The 20,812-nt window shown below is 40.7% G+C and overlaps 1 protein-coding gene across 1 annotated transcript in view; it reads right to left on the bottom strand.

Moving 5' to 3' along the window:
- Positions 1 to 18,977, bottom strand: part of l1camb (L1 cell adhesion molecule, paralog b) — a 118,489-nt gene extending 99,512 nt beyond the window's left edge. Inside the window, exon 1 of the mRNA XM_051660409.1 lies at positions 18,835 to 18,977. The gene's annotated coding sequence lies outside the window, so the exon portion shown is untranslated. The remainder of the gene's footprint in view (positions 1 to 18,834) is intronic.
- Positions 18,978 to 20,812: the final 1,835 nt, after the last annotated feature.

Here is a 20,812-nt window from a genome sequence, read left to right as displayed (position 1 = left end):
CGTGCCTCACGAACGAGCGCGCACAGTCAGTGCTGACCTGTTTGAAGGCATTCAAACAGAAAACAACGGTTCCACTGAAACTCTTTCAGAGGCTCCTGGGGCATATGGCATCCTCATCAGTGGCCACTCCACTCTGGTTGATGCATATGAGACCGCTTCAGCACCGGCTTCAGACTCGAGTTCCGAGATGGGCATGGCGCTGCGGGACACATCGTGTGGCCATCACGCCGATCTGTCACCACCTCTTCAGCCCTTGGACTGACCTCACGTTTCTACGGGCAGGCATTCCCCTAGAGCAGGTCTCCAGGCTCATCGTGGTTACGACAGATGCCTCCAAAACGGGCTGGGGCGCTGTTTGCAACGGGCACACAGCTGCCGGCTTATGGACGGGCCTGCGGCAGCGTTGGCACATCAACTGCCTCGAGTTGCTGACAATTCTGCTTGCCCTGCGGATGTTCCGGCCATTGATCCAGGGCAAGCACGTGTTAGTTCGGACAGACAACATGGCAACGGTAACACATGTCAACCGTCAAGGTGGTCTGCGCTCCCGTTGTTTGTCACAACTCGCCCGCTGTCTCCTCCTCTGGAGTCAGCAGCACCTCAAGTCGCTGTGAGTCACTCATATCCTGGGCGACCTCAACACTGCAGTGGACGTGCTGTCACGGCAGGTTACCCTCAAGGGAGAGTTGAGACTCCACCCTCAGGTAGTCCAGCTGATCTGGAGTTGATTTGGACAGGCACAGGTAGACCTGTTCGCCTCCCAAGAATCCTCCCACTGCCTGCTCTGGTATGCCCTGACCTTGGCACCTCTTGGTATAGACACGCTGACACACAGCTGGCCCCCTGGACTTCGCAAATATGTGTTTCCCCCAGTGAGCCTACTTGCACAGACCCTGTGCAAGGTCAGGGAGAATGAGGAGCAGGTTGTCCTGGTAGCACCCTACTGGCCCACCCAGACGTGGTTCTCAGATCTCACGCTCCTCGCGACAGCCCCCCCCCCGGCAAACTCCCCTGAGGAAGGACCTTCTTTCTCAGGGATGGGGCACCATCTGGCACCCACGACCAGATCTCTAGAATCTCCATGTCTGGCCCCTGGACGGGACGTGGAAGACCTAAGTGGTCTACCACCCGTATTGGTAGACATGATCACTCAGGCTAGGGCCCCATCTATGAGGTGCCTGTATGCCTTTAAGTGGCGTCTGTTCGCTAAGTGGTGTTCCTCCTGACGTGAAGACCCCCAGAGATGCGCAGTCGGTTTGGTGCTTTCCTTCCTGCAGGAGAGGTTGGAAGGGCGGCTGTCCCCTTCCACCTTGAAGGTGTATGTAGTGCTATAGTGGCACACCACGACGCAGTGGACGGTAAGTCCTTAGGGAAGCACGACCTGATCATCAGGTTCCTGAGAGGCACCAGGAGGTTGAATCCCTTCAGACTGCGTACCTCTCTGTAGTTCTTCAGGGTCTACCGAGAGCCCCCTTTGAGCCTTTGCAGTAGGCTGAGCTTAAGGCACTCTCCTTGAAGACTGCCCTCCTGACTGCGCTCACTTCCTTCAAGAGGGTAGGAGACCTGCAAGTGTTCTCTGTCAGCGAAATGTGCCTGGAGTTCAGTCCAGGCTACTCTCACGTGATCCTGAGACCCCGACCGGGCTATGTGCATAAGGTTCCCATGACCCCTTTTAGGGACCAGGTGGTGAACCTGCAAGCGCTGCCCCAGGAGGAGGCAGACCCAGCCCTGATGTTGCTGTGTCCGGTGCACACTTTACGCATCTATTTGGATCACACGCAGAGTTTTAGAGTCTCCAAGAAGCTCTTTGTCTGCTTTGGTGGACAGCGGAAAGGAAGCGCTGTCTCCAAGCAGAGGATCGCCCACTGGCTCATTGATGCCATAACTATGGCATATCATGTCCAGAACGTGCCACCTCCTGGTGTAGCCGCCTCCTGGGCCTTGACCAGGGGCGCCTCTCTAACAGACATTTGCAGAGCAGCGGGCTGGGCAACACCCAACACATTTGCGAGGTTCTACAATCTCCGGGTGGAATCGGTTTTGTCCTGTTTAGTGGCAAGCACAAGCAGGTAAGTCCAGGACAGTTGGCCGGGTGTATCGCTTGCGCATAGCGCTTTTCACCTCCCCTGAGCTGAAGACGTGTGCTGTTAACTCCCAGTAGTGTTCACAAACTGTGTTCCCTGGTTGATTTCCTCCAAGCCCTGTGGCAGACGAGTTTGCAGAGAGACTCGCTGCCGGCTCAGTACACGTGCTCACTAAGCCCTGTACTGGGGTAGGTGCTCCGCATGTGGTGGTTCCCCGTAGGTAACCCCATGCAACGTATAACTTCCGCTAATTCGTTTCCCTGTTGGCAAACTGCGTCTTCCTTGGGCAGAGGCCCCTCTGCCCCAGTCACCATGCTTGTAGTAACTCCTCCCCCGTAGGGCAGGACCTACCTTGGGACTCCCCCACATGGCATACTTCCGACATAGCTCGGCAAGACCATGTGATGTATTTCCACTTAATACCCCCCCCACCCTGGGTGGGGTGTGGTCTCCGCGGTGTCTTCCCTTTGGGAGGGACACCCCCCGACTAGACCTGGTGGGCCCAGTTGGTTAATCCCCCTTTTTTTAGGGAGTGGGAAAAAAAAGGGGATAAGAGGCCACGACTGGGCTAGCCCATCTCTATCTTTTGGGTAGTCAACTTGTCCCCAAGGAGCCGTTCAACACTCATAACTGTGTTGGGGGAGGTTACGTGTCGGCCTGGTGCGCTGGCTACAAGGCACACCCTAGTCTGCCCGTCACACACCGCCAGTTCACGTAACACAGTTCAGCCAGTTGTGGCGTTTTTGTATAGGGACCACTAGTGTCACTACATCGACACAACGTCGAGTGAGTGACAGATAGGGAACGTCCAGGTTACTTGCGTAACCTCCTTCCCTGATGGAGGGAACGAGACGTTGTGTCCCTCCTGCCACAACTGAACACACTGAACTACCTGCTGAAATGGCCGGGACCTTGTCTCGGCTCCTCAGCATAAAACCTGAATGAGTGGTTGCATACCAGCTCCTTTTATACCCATATGTCCGGGGGAGTGGTATGCAAAATGCAATTTTCATTGGCCTTTTATCAAAGACCAGAGGTCTTCATCAGGGAACGGAGGTTACGCAAGTAGCCAGGACGTTCATCTATCTCCAGATGGTTTCAGCTGAACAAACTTTCTCTTAATATAAAAAAATCAAATTATATGATATTTTGTAATAAAAATAAAAAGTACTTAAGATAAAGATAAAGACAAATGATTCATAGACAGCACTGAAATAACTCAGGCTCCTTCTATTAAATTCTTAGGAGTGATGGTAGATGATAAATTAACATGGAAATATCATATTGAACTGATTTGTAAAAAGACTATGAAGTCAGTTGGTTTTTTAAGTAGAGTTTGTTCATCGATTAATCATTCTTGCATTTTAATTCTTTACTACAGTTTAATTTATCCATATATTATCTATTGTAATATTGTTTGGGCGGCTACATGCCTACTTACCTCAAGATTTTCCTAATCCAAAAGACATTTTTGAGAATGATTAGTTTTGCCAAAAGATGCGACTCATCTACTCCTCTATTCAGAAAATATAAACTACTACACATTTTTAATGTGAATTTATACCAGACTTGTGTTTTTATGTATAAATATGTAAAACTACCTCATGATTTGCGTAGTGTTTTTCAAAACAAAACATGAAGATCTCCTCTGACATTCACTGTTATTTCACAAGACACTCTAAGGACTTACATCTTCCGTACTGTCGGACTTCCCTAAATCAATATTCACTGAAATACAGAGGACCTTCTCTTCTGAGGGAACAATCTACCCTCACCTTTACAATCTGCATCTACATTATCTTTATTTAAAAAAAAAAAAAAAAAATCTGAAAAGGCTCAAATGAAATCCATAAAAATGTTATGAATCCTTGTTAATGTATTTCAGTTGTGGAGTTTGTACTTCTATATCATTTTTTACATTTCTATTAATGTTGTATTTCTGCTTTGATCTCAAACTGAAATGTTTGTGTAAATAGTACTTCTTTATTATCTTTTTTTTTTGCTGCTTAGACTTGAAACTTTGAAGATGCAAATTATTTTTTTTTTTTGTACGTTTATTTTATTTTATTTTATTTTATTTTATTTTTTTTATAGGGGAGGTATCTTATAAGCCATTTTGGCTTCAAACCTCTCCTGCACAATGTTATCATTTTTTGGTTTTGATTATTTTTATTAAGTCTTGTTGTGTTGTGCAAATACAATAAATAAATAAGTACATTAACATATAGATGACCTCAAAGCTAACACTAATGAACTAAAAGATACAAACTCCAATTTTGAGTCTTAAAACTATACTTCTGTTTGCACTGACAATCAGCCATTATAGGTAACTGTTTTGTTTATCTGGAGGACTTTGAGTCCACCTCAAAAAAAAAAAAAGGAGAGAGAGATTTGACAGAAAGAATGGAGCTACAAAGATAGAGAATGAGACAGTGAAGAAAGATACTTGTAAAATAAGTGATGTCACCTGATGTGATCTCACTTCCTAAACAGTGACATGATTTCATCTGCTGTCTGGTACAGCAACACTATGATTCCCCACACGGCAGGTCCCATATTTAATGAGCCCGATATTCCCAGCAGAGCCCTGCCACGATAGCTTAATAACCATGACTCTAACGGGGCCCCTCTGAACAAAAGCAGAGAATCCGGGTGCTCATCCCATGTGTGTTTCCTATTCAAATGCCTCTTCATTAGAGTAAGCTCCTTTATTAAAGCCAAACATTTACATGACAGCCTGTCACAACATGTTCACTTTTACATTTAAATCAGGATAAGACTTGCACAGGAAGTCTGTCTTTATTACAGTTCAATTCTCTAAATGGCACTAACACAATCTCTTAATGTTGATGCATGATAAATGTTAATGAGCCAGTCTCATGCACTGACTGGTAAATAACAAGTTAACATGGTCCACAATTTGCATGCAATCCTGTTACCACATGAATTTCACGTATTAAATTTTTTTATACATTCCATACACTTATGACATCCCTATATAAGATATAACATAATAAGAAATAACATTAAAGACAAGGAAATAATCTCACTCGATTTTCTAAATTTTTAACAAATTGCAGTGTTGACTGCATTCGTCAAAACATTCAACCCTGTTATCAAAGTTTTTGTAAGACGATCAAACAAATACTTCTCTTTAATTTATGGGAAATTTATGTTTATTAATAACTACAAATGAATATTTGGTCCCAAACTAGCTAGCCCTTACAGAGCAATAGCTTAATTTAGGCTAAATTTGACTGGCGTAGTAAAAAAATAAAACAAGTCTGTTTAATTTTGCAGTTTATATTCACAAATCAGTTTAAAACTGTATTTAGACATGTCCCAAATTTTGCTGATAGGGCTAAAAAAAATTGCAAACCTCATACACCTGTAAAGTAAAGGGAAAATAAAACAGCTAGTAAATATTAAGTTTGACATTCTGTGGTTAACGATCAATATTTTTTGCAAGTTAACCTCTTTTTACTGACCATTTGCTGAAAAAATAGACCCATACAGAAATCTAATAAATGGAAATAGCATATATGCAAAACAGTGAAAACATATACATGCAAATGTTTTCATATATGTAAAATATATTTTGCAAATACTCATGGAATTTGAATATGTACACATATACTTAAATATATAAACTATAATTTTATACATATATTTTTATATATGTCCATACACACTGTCATACAGCTTGCTTTCCTTCATCAGGCATTTTTTCCTATTCTTTTTCTATTTTTTCTTTGTGTTGACTGTGTCCTATACATCTGCCAGCATCTGCCAGGTGTGCAGATGCTGTTTATTCATTTGTTTACTGACCATTTAATGAAAAATGTATTTATTTATTTATTTTTCCAGGCCTTACTTTGTACCGTATTTGTAGAAAATGCCCAATGCATTAACCGATAAGCAAATTACACTCAATGCATTATCATATATTATTAATGCATTAACATAATATACAACCAATGTTTTAATTGAAGTATGTCTATGATGTTGTTATCCCTACATATAATACAAAAACACACAGGCAAATGTTCCACTCACTTTGGGACATAACACTGTATATGGAGTAAAATGCTCCTTTGTGAGGAGTCAGCGCTTTGCCAGCGAATTTCCTGGAAGACTTTAGGAATTGTTCATTCATAAGAGTCTCATTCAGTTCACTGTCTTAAGAGACTTCCACCCACTGCCTGTTTAACATGCGCACACATGCACGCACGCACGCACGCACGCACGCACGCACAGTATAGGGTTATGCCTTTTGTCATCTGTGATACTACAATTAAAGGATTCCTTATTCCCAATACAAGTTAAGCTCAGTCGACAGCATTTGTGGCATTGTGTTGATAACCACAAAAAATAATTTTGACTTTCTTTAAAAAAAAAAAAAAAAAAGCAAAAACCTGAGTTCCAGTGAGGCACTTACAATGGAAGTGAATGGGCCAATTCGTAAACGTTAAAATACTCACTGTTTCAAAAGTATAGACACAAGACATAATATGTATGAAAAAAGCACTTACTAACCTTTCCCGTGGAAAGTTATATCCAAATTCATCCATCTATGTAATGGCTGAATACATAAGTTTACACCAACAAAAGTCATTTTTAAGGGTCATATTCGGATATCAGAAGACTACAAAGGACAGTTCGGACTGCTGAGAGGATTATTGGTTGCCCCCTGCCCTCCCTTCAAGAACTGTACACTTCCAGAGTGAGGAAAAAGGCTGGAAAAATCACTCTGGACCCCACTCACCCTGCCCACTACCTTTTAGAACTGTTTTCTGACTGGCGCTACAGAGCTCTTAGCACCAGAACTGTCAGGCACAAGAACAGTTTTTTCCCTCAGGCTATCCATCTCATGAACAGTTAAAACTGCCCCATCTGCTTAGTCTGTTTATATCTGTCCTACATACCATACCTCTTCTGCCATTACATTCCCTATATATATATATATATATATATATATATATATATATATATATATATATATATATATATATATATATATATATTGTCCTATTGTGTACTTCTATATATATTTTATTTTCTATTAATTTTTATTTATATTCTATTTATATTATCTCTGTCAAATTGTTATATTTTTTGTGCACTGGAAGCGTCTGTCACCAAGACAAATTCCTTGTATGTGTAAGCATACTTGACAATGAAGCTCATTCCGATTCTGTAGATGTAGATATAGAACTAAAGGCAAAAACAGCACATTTTTTACTGTGCACACTTAAAAATGACTTTCATTGGTGTAGCCTAATGTAGTCAGATTGAGTTCATCACTGTAAATCATATTTCAACTTTAACCTCAGAAAAAAAAAAAAAAAGGTTGGAGGAAATGAGTGGTTAAAAGAGAGAGTGAGACAGACAGGGGGGTGTGGTGGGGGATGGGAGACAGGGAAATGAGCTGTGCTGCTGGAGTCAGGACGTTACTATGGCAACAAGATGGCGGGAGGTGAGGTATATACATTTACACACGCACACACACACACACACACACACACACACACACACACACAGAGAGAGAGAGAGAGAGAAAAAGAAACTGGAGACAGTGTGTCTGCAAGTATGTTAAGGAGAAATGAATATACACATACAGAAACATACATATTCATGATACGTCATTAACATACACTGAACTAAACTCACACATAGCATCTGTATATTCAGCACCTTTACACACAAATGTGCTCGAGGTGACTCACCTCATGTTCACCTCTATGGATGATTTAATGAAAATGTTAATGAAATGTCATTCTCTTTAACCACAGTCACAGAGTTCACACCTGTCAATCATTGAGTCTCAGGACCACTGTAATCTGTTTTTGATGAATAACGCTCAACATTGTATGGCAGACGCCACTACTAGTAACGGGCGTTTCTTAATGTGTGTCCAGACATCTTTGAAGGAGAGGATGCAAATCAACATAAGTTCCGTTCAGTTCTGCAGAATTTGATTGTGTTTGTTTCAAACATTCGTGCAAAGGTTCTGCATTGGATAATATTACACATATTTATGAGATGAAGTGAGCAGAAGGCAGTAGATACAGAAAAGTATTCTTCCCCATTAGATGGAGATATGTAATGAGAAACTCATCAGGGAATCGAATATAGACAGAGTCAATTCCTGCAGCTTCAGAGTGACAGCTAACCCACTTCTGTTGTTTTGTCAGTGGTTTGTTGAATTTGAATGGGGAATTTTGTAGCTATTGCTTCTTGGAGAGGCAAAATAGACAATATATTCACCAGTGTTGTGTGTAATCTGATTACAAAGTAATAGTTACTGTTATCAGATTACTTTTGGTGTAATGTAATCTGATTACAGTTACCGACTTTCAATTAAGGTAATTACTTTTTAGAACATTACTTGGGTTACACATATTTCTAAAATATTATTTATGTATAACACATATAAAATATGAACTCATATGTTCCGGAAAAGCACACATTTACATTGTATACCAGAAGCTGTATTTGTCTGTCCATACACTAAAGAGAACATTGAAAACTTTAAATGAGGAAAGTAAAATACAGTAAATGTACTGTGCTGATAATGTTTACTAAGAAAAAGCACTCATAGATACATCACAAGAGAGATGATAAAAAGCGATTTCTTCATAGAGACAAGCTTAAGACTTTGAAGTACTTCCTTGTGCCTGTAATCAAATAATCATTGTCCATCTATGTGTTTGTTTCTGTATTTATGAATGCTCATTTAATGACTTCATCATACACTTGAGCACAGCACAGGTAACAAATGACCATAACATAACATCAGATCTATGCATATCACATGCATACTCCCAAATATCAATATTGATTTGTCTTGGGTCCTGGGTACCTCAGTGGTAAAATACACTGGCTACCACCCCTGGAGTTCGCTAGTTCGCTAGTTCGAATCCCAGGGCATGCTGAGTGACTCCAGCCAGGTCTCCTAAGCAACCCAATTGGCCCGGTTGCTAGGGAGGGTAGAGTCACATGGGGTAACCTCCTCGTGGTTGCTATAATGTGGTTTGCTCTTGGTGGGGTGCATGGTGAATTGAGCGTGGTTGCCGCGGTGGATGGTGTGAAGCCTCCACACGCGCTATGTTTCCGTGGCAACGCGCTCAACAAGCCACGTGATAAGATGCGCGGGTTGACTGTCTCAGACACGGAGGCAACTGGGATTTGTCCTCTGCCACCTGGACTGAGGCGAATCACTATGCCACCACGAGGACTTACAGTGCATTGGGAATTGGGCATTCCAAATTGGGAGAAAAAGGGGAAAAATCCCCCACCCCCAAACAAATATTGATTTGTCTTTAACTAAACTGTTTATTATAGCTCTGTATTTCCTGTGTGGTCGTTATCTCTGGTGAACTTTTAGAATGCATATATTGATAAGTATTTTCATATAAGTACCTCAGAATTCATTTAGTTATCTTGAATATTTCTGGCAAATCTATGGTGCCGTTGATGTGGATTCCTGTAACTTTCTCAAAACTGCCATTGTTTTCTGGAAATTTGGTCTATTGTGACCTCATTTGATGTAATGCTCTGCATGAGGCAGATGTTTGAGAGTTCTTCATTGAAGCTTCTACTCTATTTCTCAGAACAACACTGTTTGTCACTGTTCTTCTGAGAAAAAGAAGTGAAAAGGAACAAAACAAAGAATTCACTCTGTCCCAGAAATCGAGTGAATGGACATAGAGAGAGAGTGAGAAAGGTTGTAATCAAAGGCAAGACTGAGCCAATGAAAAAAAACATGACATTTTGTGCACTGAGAGAACTTTCATTGACTTTTCCTCAGAAAATGTTTTTATCCTGCTCTTCCTCTTCATTATTCTCTGTTCTTTCATTCCAATGTGATCTCATTAGTAATCGTTGGAAATCATAAGAAAAGTGTGGCTCTAACATAAATAATTTTTTGTACATTTGGATAGATAATGAAACATACAATATCAATATATTGACAGAATTTAAAAAGTAAGCCCTTTTACACATGAACTGTATAAATGTTTATGAATCAACTGAAGTTCATATAAAAAGTTTTTCTGTCATGTACTGATAAATGAGAGAATTGGTACCCTTGAGAAGGTTCTGGCAATTTCAGTTTTTAATAGTCATCAGAGGATTCATAAAATGCATACATACTGTATATGTGAACATACGTAACCGGGTTTATGTTTGAGATGCTGTCAATATGTGCATCTGTCCAAATGTACAAAAATGCATTTTTTTATAAAATACTTTAGGAATAAAAACCTATGAATGCAAAGAACCTTGTTCATTCATTGTTCCAGTATATGATTTCTGTAAATCAGTGATGCAGAAATCTTGGTTTGAAACTCTGTTCTTTTGCATTGAATTTGTTCTAGATTTTATATTTACAATGTATTCAATGAACTGTTCTACTCCTTCATCCTCAAATTTCTGTATCTGTCATTTAGCATTATATTTAGCCAGAAAAGTTCCAGTGTTATAAATGCTTACATGCATGCTTGTTTTTGCAATAAATCTTTCGTCTCTCTCTCTCTCTCTCTCTCTCTCTCTCTCTCTCTCTCTCTCTCTCACACACACACACACACACACACACACACAGAGAGAGAGAGAGAGAGAGAGAGAGAGAGAGAGAGAGAGAGAGAGAGAGACTCTAACAGACTGACATGCACAAATGCTACTGTAGAAGATTTAATTTGTCTAAAAAGTTTTTTGGCTTGTTTTTGACTGTGTCTTGCAGCTCAGCTAATGTGATGAATGCAGTTTCGGTTATGTTAATGCACTCTTTTTATACAGCACTGCAGTGGCCAGGAAAGTTGCTTACATAGCTGTCAATCACTCTTAATTCGAGATAGTAGGTAGCAGCATCTAGTATAAAAGTTTCCAACAAAACTTTCTCTTAAATGTGTTTAGTAGATGGAAACTTCCTGTATTTGATAATCTACTGAAGAGTTCATGTTTAACACAGATAACTGTTTTTTTTTTTTCCATAGCAGAGTGATTACACACACACACACACACACACACACACACACACACACACACACACACACACACACACACACAAAACGGTATGGTATTTTTTTATACAACAATGAAATTACCCATTGTTATGATTGTTATAATTAAGTTTAAGATGTTGATGCGCTCTAGCTCCTTACTGCATTCATCTCATATCAGATTATTCCTCTCAGTATCAGATCACTCCTCACAGCATCAGAATATTCCTCTCAACATGAGATTATTCCTCTCAGCATCAGATCACTCCGCACAGCATCAGATTATTCCTCACAACATCAGATTATTCCTCTAAACATCAGATTGCATCTCGATCTCACAGCATCAGATCCCTCCTGTCAGCATCAGATCACTCCTCACAGCATCAGCTCATACCTAATAGCCTCAGGTCACACCTAACAGCATCAGATCTCACCTAACAGCATCAGATCACACCTAACAGCATCAGATCACTCCTCACAGCATCAGATCTCACCTAACAGCATCAGATTAATCCTCCAAACACAAGATTATACCTCTCAGCGTCAAATTACACCTCTGATCGTGCCTAGAATCAGGGCCGATCATTTTTGCAGGGAATCTCACATACACCGCTATTCTAATGAATGAGCACTTTCTCAGCTCTTGACAGTAGTTATTCTGACTCGCTGCACTGTGAGCACAGAGAGGACAAAGAGACTGCAAATGGGTATAAAAACGAATTAAACAACAAATAAATATTTGTTTACAAATATAAGTAATGTAACGTGAGTTTACGTGAGACAGCGGCAGGGGAATGGCCTCCGTGGCCACTGACAGCAGATAAACTTTGTTCAATATGCAAGTGCATGCCGCCAAGATGACATATGCACGATGCACCCACGTCAATAACAGACAGAACATGAAGCATGAGTGTCCAGATCGAGACCGAAACCGAACCAGACAGGAAGTCAGGATCCAGACACCATGCTATGGACATGAAACAAGACAGACCGAAGAGCGCATGGCAGGGAATTCAACCGAAACCGTGTGCTCACACAAAGACAGACATGGGACGATGATGCCACGGTCCTATCAGACAAAACCCAAACTGACAGAGTGACAGGACCATGACAATCACAGCATCAGATCACTCCTAAAAGCATCAGATCACTCCTCAAAACACCAGATTATTGTTTGCTCTCAGCATCAAATTACTCCTCACAACATCAGATCACTCCTGTCAGCATTAGATCACTTCTCACAGCATCAGATCACACATAACAGCATCAGATCACTCCTCACAGCATCAGATCACACCAAACAGCATTAGATCACTCCTCACAGCATCAGATCACACCAAACAGCATTAGATCACTCCTCACAGCATCAGATCACACCTAACAGCATCAGATCACACACTGTAAACACTAATAAGTTAACAGAACTCCAAAAATTTGAGGTAATCAGTTACATAGTATTTTTTAAGTTAATAATACCAAATTTAAGTAAGTGGAACTGTCAGGTTTTGATTTTGTACTACTTATGCATGCTAATTGGTCTAAACTTGAAAAATTGAGCAAGCCAACTCATACATCTTGATGGCACTTAACTTTAAACTTGAGTAAACCACCAGATGTGTTTTTTTTTGTTGTTTTTTTTTTTTTGCAACACAAATCAGTTATTTCCATCACTTTAATCACCCAAGTTAAATCTGACTAGTGACTTGCTTAATAATGGATAAAGCAGTAAGATACACACTTGATATTGGTCCTCAACCTAAACTCAAGCTCCACTCTTCACCATAATGCTAACCCCGAAAACTCCAACATAACAGAAACTCTTCTAAATGGCAACATAACAAAACATTTAACACTAACAAGTTTCCCCCATTGCATTCATGTTACAAAAACAAATAAAATAACACTAAATTTTAACATTTTCTTTTCGAGTCCCATACAAAGCATGCTGGGAACAAGAAATCCCCTGCCCTGAGTTTACCAAACAAAAATTAATAATTAAACTCAAAACAATAAAACAGTTCAGGTTACTTTAAAGGTGTCAGTTTTGTGAACTCAAAAGAAAAAGTTCTAAAAACTCATCAAGATTAATTTATTTGAACTAATTTGAATGATTAAATTTTCTCCTACTCAATACAATTAATTACTTTGAGCACTGATGTTTACCGTGCACCTAACAGCATCAGATCACTCCTCAAAGCATCATATCACTTCTCTATGCATCAGATCAATCCTCACAGCATCAGATCACACCTCACATCATCAGATCACTCCTCAAAGCACCATATTACTTCTCTATGCATCACATCAGTCCTCACAGCATCACACCACTCCTCACATCATCAGATCACTCCTCAAAACATCAGATTATTCCTCTCAGCATCAGATCACTCCTCACAGCATCAGATCACTCTTGTCAGAACATCAAATCACCCCTCACATCATCAGATCACTCCTCAAAACATCAGATTATTCCTCTCAGCATCAGATCACTCCTCACAGCATCAGATCACTCTTGTCAGTATTAGATCACATATCACAGCATCACTTCATTCTTCATACCATCAGATCACTCCTCACAGCATCAGATCACTCCTCACAGCATCAGACCACTCCTGTCAGCATTAGATCACACCTCACAGCATTACTTCACTTCTCACAGCATTACATCGGCTCTCACAACATCAGATCACTCCTCACAGCATAAGGTCACTTCTTACAGTTTTTCACAATTGCTAAGACACATTTCTTGAAACGTTCACCCATTTTCTCACAACTGTAAACACAAACCAAATCTTCAAACTACATTCACAAAACCCCTGACACTTCTGGCTAAATCAGAGCATTTTTTTTCCGGTCATAGACCTTTCCATCTCCATGTTGAGAAGAACTCTTCAATTGGATTTAAAAAAGGAGAGTAGGGTGGAAGGAAAACATTCAAGAAATGTCGGTTTATGTTGAACCACTCCCGAACCTGGGCACCACGCTGAAAGCTCACGTTGTCCCAAACAACCACATAGACTGGATGCTCTGCCTGGCCATGATCCTGGAGCTCATGGTCAAACAGGAGATCCCGAAGACCACCCAGGAATGTGAGGAGCTGATGAGTGTTTAAAAGGCCCCAAGGTGGCATGGCGGTGGAGAACCCCTCTGTTTACTGATGGCCGCACAAAGTGTCACATTGCCTCCATGCTGACCAGGGATTTCCACAATGGCCCGGTGGCCAATTATGTTTCTTCCTTGCCTAATTTTCATCAGATTGAATCCAGCCTCATCAATATAAATATACTCATGGGGCCTTTCTATTGAATCCAGGTCAAATATTCTCCATAGGTTGCGCTCAAAGGGTACCCGGTACACTTGTTTCATGCGTACCCTGTTCCTCTGCAAGATACGATCAAAAGTGGAAAGGCTCACGCTGTTGATACCTTCAAAATTGGCATCATCTTCGATTACTTGGTCTCGTTTTTCTTTAAGACGGATGGCATTATTTTGAAGGACCATATCAACAATGTGAGCCTCTTGCTGTTGCGTAAACATGGAATGTCTGCCACCTCCTTGAGGCAGTCTTGCAGTTCTACAAAAACCAAAGATGGAATTACATACACATACTGTACTTTGAAGATAGTACAGTAATGGACTTGACTTCAATACATAGATGATACAGGTTGCTCTCCAGTTTACTATTTACAGTTTTTCTCGATTGCTTAAACACATTTCTTGAAATTATGCCTCCTTTTCTCGAAAATCTAAACACAAATCCATAACATCTCACCCAATTCCCCAAACTTCCTGTTTTCAGGTCAAAATGAAGCTCTCCACTCAAAACCAATCAATCTTGCTGAAAAACCAAAATTTGCACTCAGACATGACACACAAGCCCTCAAAAACACACACACTACAACATAGTCTTACACACTGGTGAGATAAATTCAAAACAATACTACAAAAACTGATAATAAGTTATGTTGCTTGTGGTTCTCCCCCTCAAAAACCTTTTCACATGATGAACACAATAAAAGACACAACAAATGTATACATTTGCACATTTTTTGCCCAGCATCCCGTCTTTGGTCTGGGACAGGCCAGAGAATCTCGTCAACGTCACAGGCTATATTGGCCCTTGCCAGGCAGCGGAGGTAAAATCCTCTTGCATGCCTGATCCACCCCTGGCACGCATCAACTGAAATGTCTAGGCAGGCTTCTTCCATGGCCTGGAGGAGGTGAACACGGATGTGAGGTTCTCGGTCATACACTTTCCACCGCCATGGCGAAAATTCTCCTCTATCGGGTTTAGAAAGGGAGAGTATGCAGGCAGAAAGATGTTGGAAAACCTCAGGTTATTGGTAAACCAGTCATGAACCAGAGCAGCATGATGGAAGCTGACGTTATTCCAAACAACAACGTAGCGAGGCTGCTCTGGTTGTGCTGGCTCCCTCATAGTCATACCATGGACAAGGACATGGTCAACTAGAGTGGCACGAATTTCATCCGAGACTGCTTGTCTCCTTGCCCTTGCCCTTCCCCTTCCTCTTCCTTGTCGTCATCCTCCTCCTCCTCCTCTTCCTCCTCTCCCTACTCCTCCTCCACCTCCTACTCTTCCTCTTCCTTCACCTCTTCATCCACTCCCTACTGCTCTTCATCCTCCTCCTCTCCGGTGTCCTCGACCTCTTCCTTCACGTCTCTGGATCCATTGTTCCAAAACTGAATGAACTGACTCAGGCCCTTTTATCTATCTATTGAAGGTTCTGATTGGTGTGTGATCAATTTTGACTCTTAGTGTTTCCACCTGTGTAATTGTGTGCTAATTGAGCTCAAGCTGTGCTGACTGGAGTGAACAATATTGAATGCTAGTGCTTTCTAAATGACCACATGGTGTAGGCAATGAGAAATGAAGGGATTTGTGTGTAGAGTTTTGCAGTGATAGTTTAACAAATCTGACTCATGTGTCAAAACAGGGGAATAGTGTTTATAGTTTAGGGAAATGGGTGTGCTTTTTGATAAATGGTGTTATGGTTTTGAAATTTTAGTTCAAAAGCCTGGTTATAGTGTTTAAGCAATCAAGAAAAACTGTAAAAAGTGATGTACTGTGCTGACATTTTTGCATACAGTAAGTATTCAAGGACCAAGAACCCATTACTGTACTGTACCTGTTATGTTGTCAGAAAGTCTTCACTATGGTGGACACTGAAAACCTGCTCAGGTTTGGTTGAACCCGTTGTCCAGCTTCCCTCATCGTCATCCCATGAACAATGACATGATCAATGATGGTGGCACAAATTTCATCAGAAATTGGTGCTCTTGGAAATCCTTGTCCTCTTCCTCCTTGTCCAACACCTCTTACACGTACCCTTCCTCCTCGTCCACCTTGTTGATAGTTGCCATCCATTGTTGGGATCAACATTCAACTGGCCCTTGCCACTTGCACTGGCTTATATGCCATTCACTAATTGGTTTCATCATTAGAAACAAGTGCTAACAATTTTAAGTCATTGTGTTTAAATGATGACAACTGTGTTGAAATTGTGTTTAACTTTTGCAGCCAATGTTTATCATTTTGCATCACAAATGCATCTCCATGCAAAATTAGCTTTAAAGTATGAGAATGTGCTTAGAGTTTTGAAAAAGTGTTTCTGAGTTCTGCAAATTGTGTCTAAGTAGGCCAGTATGGTTTAAGGTTTTCCCAAAAGAGTGTTTGATTCGACAAATGGGTTCAGGCAATTGACCGTTTGGTTTAGGCAATGGGGTTTAGTGTTTAGAAATTCAGAAAAACTGTAAAACATCAGGTTATTCTTCTCAGCATCAGATCACACCTCACAGCATCACATCATTCTTCACAACATCACATCAGTCTTCACAACATCACATCAGTCTTCACAACATCAGATCACTCCTCACAGCATCAGATTACTCCTCAAAGTATCAGATCACACCTAACAGCATCAGATCACTCCTCAAAGTATTAGATCACACCTAACAGCATCAGATCACTCCTCAAAATATCAGATCACACCTAACAGCATCAGATCACTCCTCACAGCATCAGATCACTCCTCAAAGTATCAGATCACACCAAACAGCATCAGATCACTCCTCAATGCATCAGATCACTCCTCACAGCTCCAGATTATAGCTCACAGAATCAAATTACTTTTCACAGCATTAGATTACTCCTCACATTATCAAATCACACCTGACAGCATCAGATCACACCTAAGAACATCAGATCACACCTAACAGTATCAGAAACCTCCTCAAAACATCAGATTATTACTCACAGCCTCATATCACTCTGGGGCAGGGAGGAGGGCGGGGCTGGGTCGTGATGCTGCACAACCGGCCCCTAATCAGGCTAATCAAGCCCTCGAGAGGGGTAAAGGTGACCGGAGGCGGCAGTTCGGGAGAGAAAGAGTTACAGGCAGCTGCCCTGCATGTGTTTATGTTTGTGTCTTTTTGTTTAAGTTGATTATTAAGCTATTATTTATATTGTCAAGCCGGTTCTCGCCTCTTCCTTTTCCTTTTACCTTGTTACACACTCCTTACAGCATCATATCTCACCTAACTGCATCAGATCACTCCTCAAAACATCAGATTATTCCTCTCAGCATCAGATTACATTTCAACCTCACAGCATCAGATCACTCCTGTCAGCATCAGATTACTACTCACAGCATCATATCACACCTAACAACATCAGATCACACCTAACAGCATCAGATAACTCCTCACAACATCAGATCACTCCTCAAAGCATCAGATCACTCCTCACAGGATCAGATCAATCCTCACAGCATCAGATCACTCCTGTCAGCATTAGATCATACCTTACAGCATCCCTTCACTCCTCACGGCATTACATCAGCTCTCACAACATCAGATCACTCTTGTTAGAATCAGATCACACCTATCAGGATCAGATCACTCCTCACAGCATCAGGTCACTTCTCAAAACATCAGATTATTCCTCACAGCATCACCTTACCCTCAGTATCACATCACTCATCACATAACATGTCTCACAACATTATATCACTCCTCTCTGCATCTCATTTACTCTTTTAATTGTGGACAGTAAACGCAAAGAGACACTATTACTAATATTTCTTCAATTAATGCCAACTACCCCACACTGAGACAATGGCTGAGCCCTTTCACCTGTGAGCAAGACACACATACATAGGCAGATACATCTAGAAAGCAGAGAACATTGCTGAAAGTACATGGAATCAGGTTAAATCTGCTATGGATGGCCTTTCTTTCACTTGACGAAACGTTTATTATTATTATTTAATCACATAAACTGTATGTTCTGAAATCAGTCATGTTTCAGAATATAATGGAACAGAAAGACTGTTTGTGTGACTAGTTACAAGCTCAAGTGTCTCAAGTGATTACAATGATTATATCTAAATAATTATTGCACACAATGATAGACATGCACCCTTCAATGAAGAAACCAAAATATGATCTGAAATTTATGCTAAAAACAAAGGCTCTTCATTGCCCATACATTTTCCCAGTATGTCCAATAATATGTTCTTAATCTATGAAGCCACATCCTGTTCCTGACATGTGAATACACACAAGGCCAAGTTGTATTTGGTACCTGATAACTAAGGTATCTCCATCACACACACACACACACACACACACACACACGCACACACACTCACTCACACGTGCACACACCCAGATCTTACATTTCACAGATCTTACAATCTGTGAAATAATTAAGTATGCTCAGCAGATCTTACCTTTGCAGGTATTGTGAAGATTTTGGGTAGAACACAGTCTCCTATCTTTCAGTACGGTGACACGCCTTACTCTGTCTTTCCTCTCTGTCTTTCTCTCTGTTCTCCCTTGATGGATGCTGCAGTGGAGGAAAAACACACCCTTTCTGCCTCTCCCCAGCAATCTACCCCTCCTCCCTCTCTCTCTTTCTCCATTTGCCCTCCCACTCGCCTTTGATTGGCAGCTGAGATCAGGTGACATCATATCTTTTTCTGTCCTTTCTGTACCACCCAGCCCCTCCCTTTCTCTCTACCTCTCTCTGTTTCTGCCTCAGTCACAATGGAGAGGTTTGTACTTTTCTGTTCATTTATCGGAACCCCTCTCAGCACTCATGCACAAATAGATTTAGCTTTCACTGCAGTCTTATGGCTGAATCTTACAAAACCTTTCAAAAACAGTCATAGTTTACCCCAGAATTCTGTCATTATTTACTCACCCTGATGTTGTTCCAAATCTGACTTTCTTCCTTCTGTGGAACACAAAAGGAGATGTTAGCCAGAATATCTCAGTCACCATTCACTTTCATTGTATGGAAAAAAGATGCAAGAAAATCAGTACTTAACATTCATCCTAAAGTCTCCTTTTGTTATCTGTCAAAGAAAGAAAGTAATAGTGGTGTAGTGGACTAAAGCACTGAACTGGTAAGCAGACGGTTGTTGGTTCAATCCCCACAGCCACCACCATTGTGTCCTTGAGCAAGGCACTTAACTCCAGGTTGCTCCAGGGGGATTGTCCCTGTAATTAGGGCACTGTAAGTCGCTTTGGATAAAAGTGTCTGCCAAATGCATAAGTGTAATAGGGGTTGGAACAACATGATGTGAAGTGAATAAATTAATTTTCATTTTTAGGTAAACTATCCCATCAAATTAAGTGAAGTCAGTCTCATTACTCTAATGCATAAAAAAATCATCCTAATTTTTGTGTTGTCAATAAATAATATGAAATATGTAATTGTAATGTATGTTGTAGAGCCTTTGATACATGTTGTTGAAGATATGCTGTTTTAACATTTTTTTAAATGACTGAATACAGTTTTATTACTGAATAAATGACTGTATTACAGTAATTCAAATCTAATAGTAATCAACACTGAAGATAATGGCAATTACAAAAAACATAAACAAAAAAACAAAGCAAAAAGAAAAATCCATGCATCCTGATCGGTTTAGATCTTTTTATAACATCTGAATTTATTGCCTAAGGCTTTTTCATGGCAAAACCTCTTACACTTTTTGAATGTGAAGAAACCAGCCCAGTACCCCCACCTTCAGCTGGTGGTCCCAGCCCGGTCCGTAAAATGAGCAGATGGAGCGGGTGAGGGGGGTTCAGCCTTTGTCATGACACATATGAGCTGACCACCAGCCCTGCCCAGATCTGCCAACTGTAAATGGGTAGTTGACATGAAGTGCTTTTATATAGTTGACATGTCCTGCGGTGTGACATGCTGAATGCCATCTAAACAACATTTTGCTGTTTCTTTTATAATTGTTATACATGCAATTCTTCTGAGCTTATATTAATTCAGAGCCTAGATGGAATATTTGTACTTTTGAAAATGTATATGTCATGCCGCAGGACACTCTAAAATGAACTAGTGAAGGCAAAAATGTGATTAAAAATTGTAAAGATTTAGAGCGATAACTCACCCAAAAATTAAAATTATGTCATCAATTGCTCACTCTTATATTGTTCCAAACCAGTATGACTTTCTTCTGTGGATCCCAAAAGATGTTAGGCAATGTGTCTCAGTCTAACACACTCTTATAACAATACTTTTTGCTGAACCCTCAAAATGTCGCCCTTGGTCCGTATTTTAAATCACTCTGATGCAGTATTCAACTAACATCAGAGGATTACAACACAATCCAAGGCTACATTTTAAAATTAAATGAATTCTGTCATCATTTACTCATTGCTTTATCATTTCATTTTAATTTGTTT

Source organism: Myxocyprinus asiaticus, chromosome 28, assembly GCF_019703515.2.
Source record: "Myxocyprinus asiaticus isolate MX2 ecotype Aquarium Trade chromosome 28, UBuf_Myxa_2, whole genome shotgun sequence".
Taxonomy (NCBI): Eukaryota; Metazoa; Chordata; class Actinopteri; order Cypriniformes; family Catostomidae; genus Myxocyprinus; species Myxocyprinus asiaticus.
The sequence above is the reverse complement of the archived record's forward strand: the minus strand, read 5'-3'. Positions and strand labels throughout refer to the sequence as shown.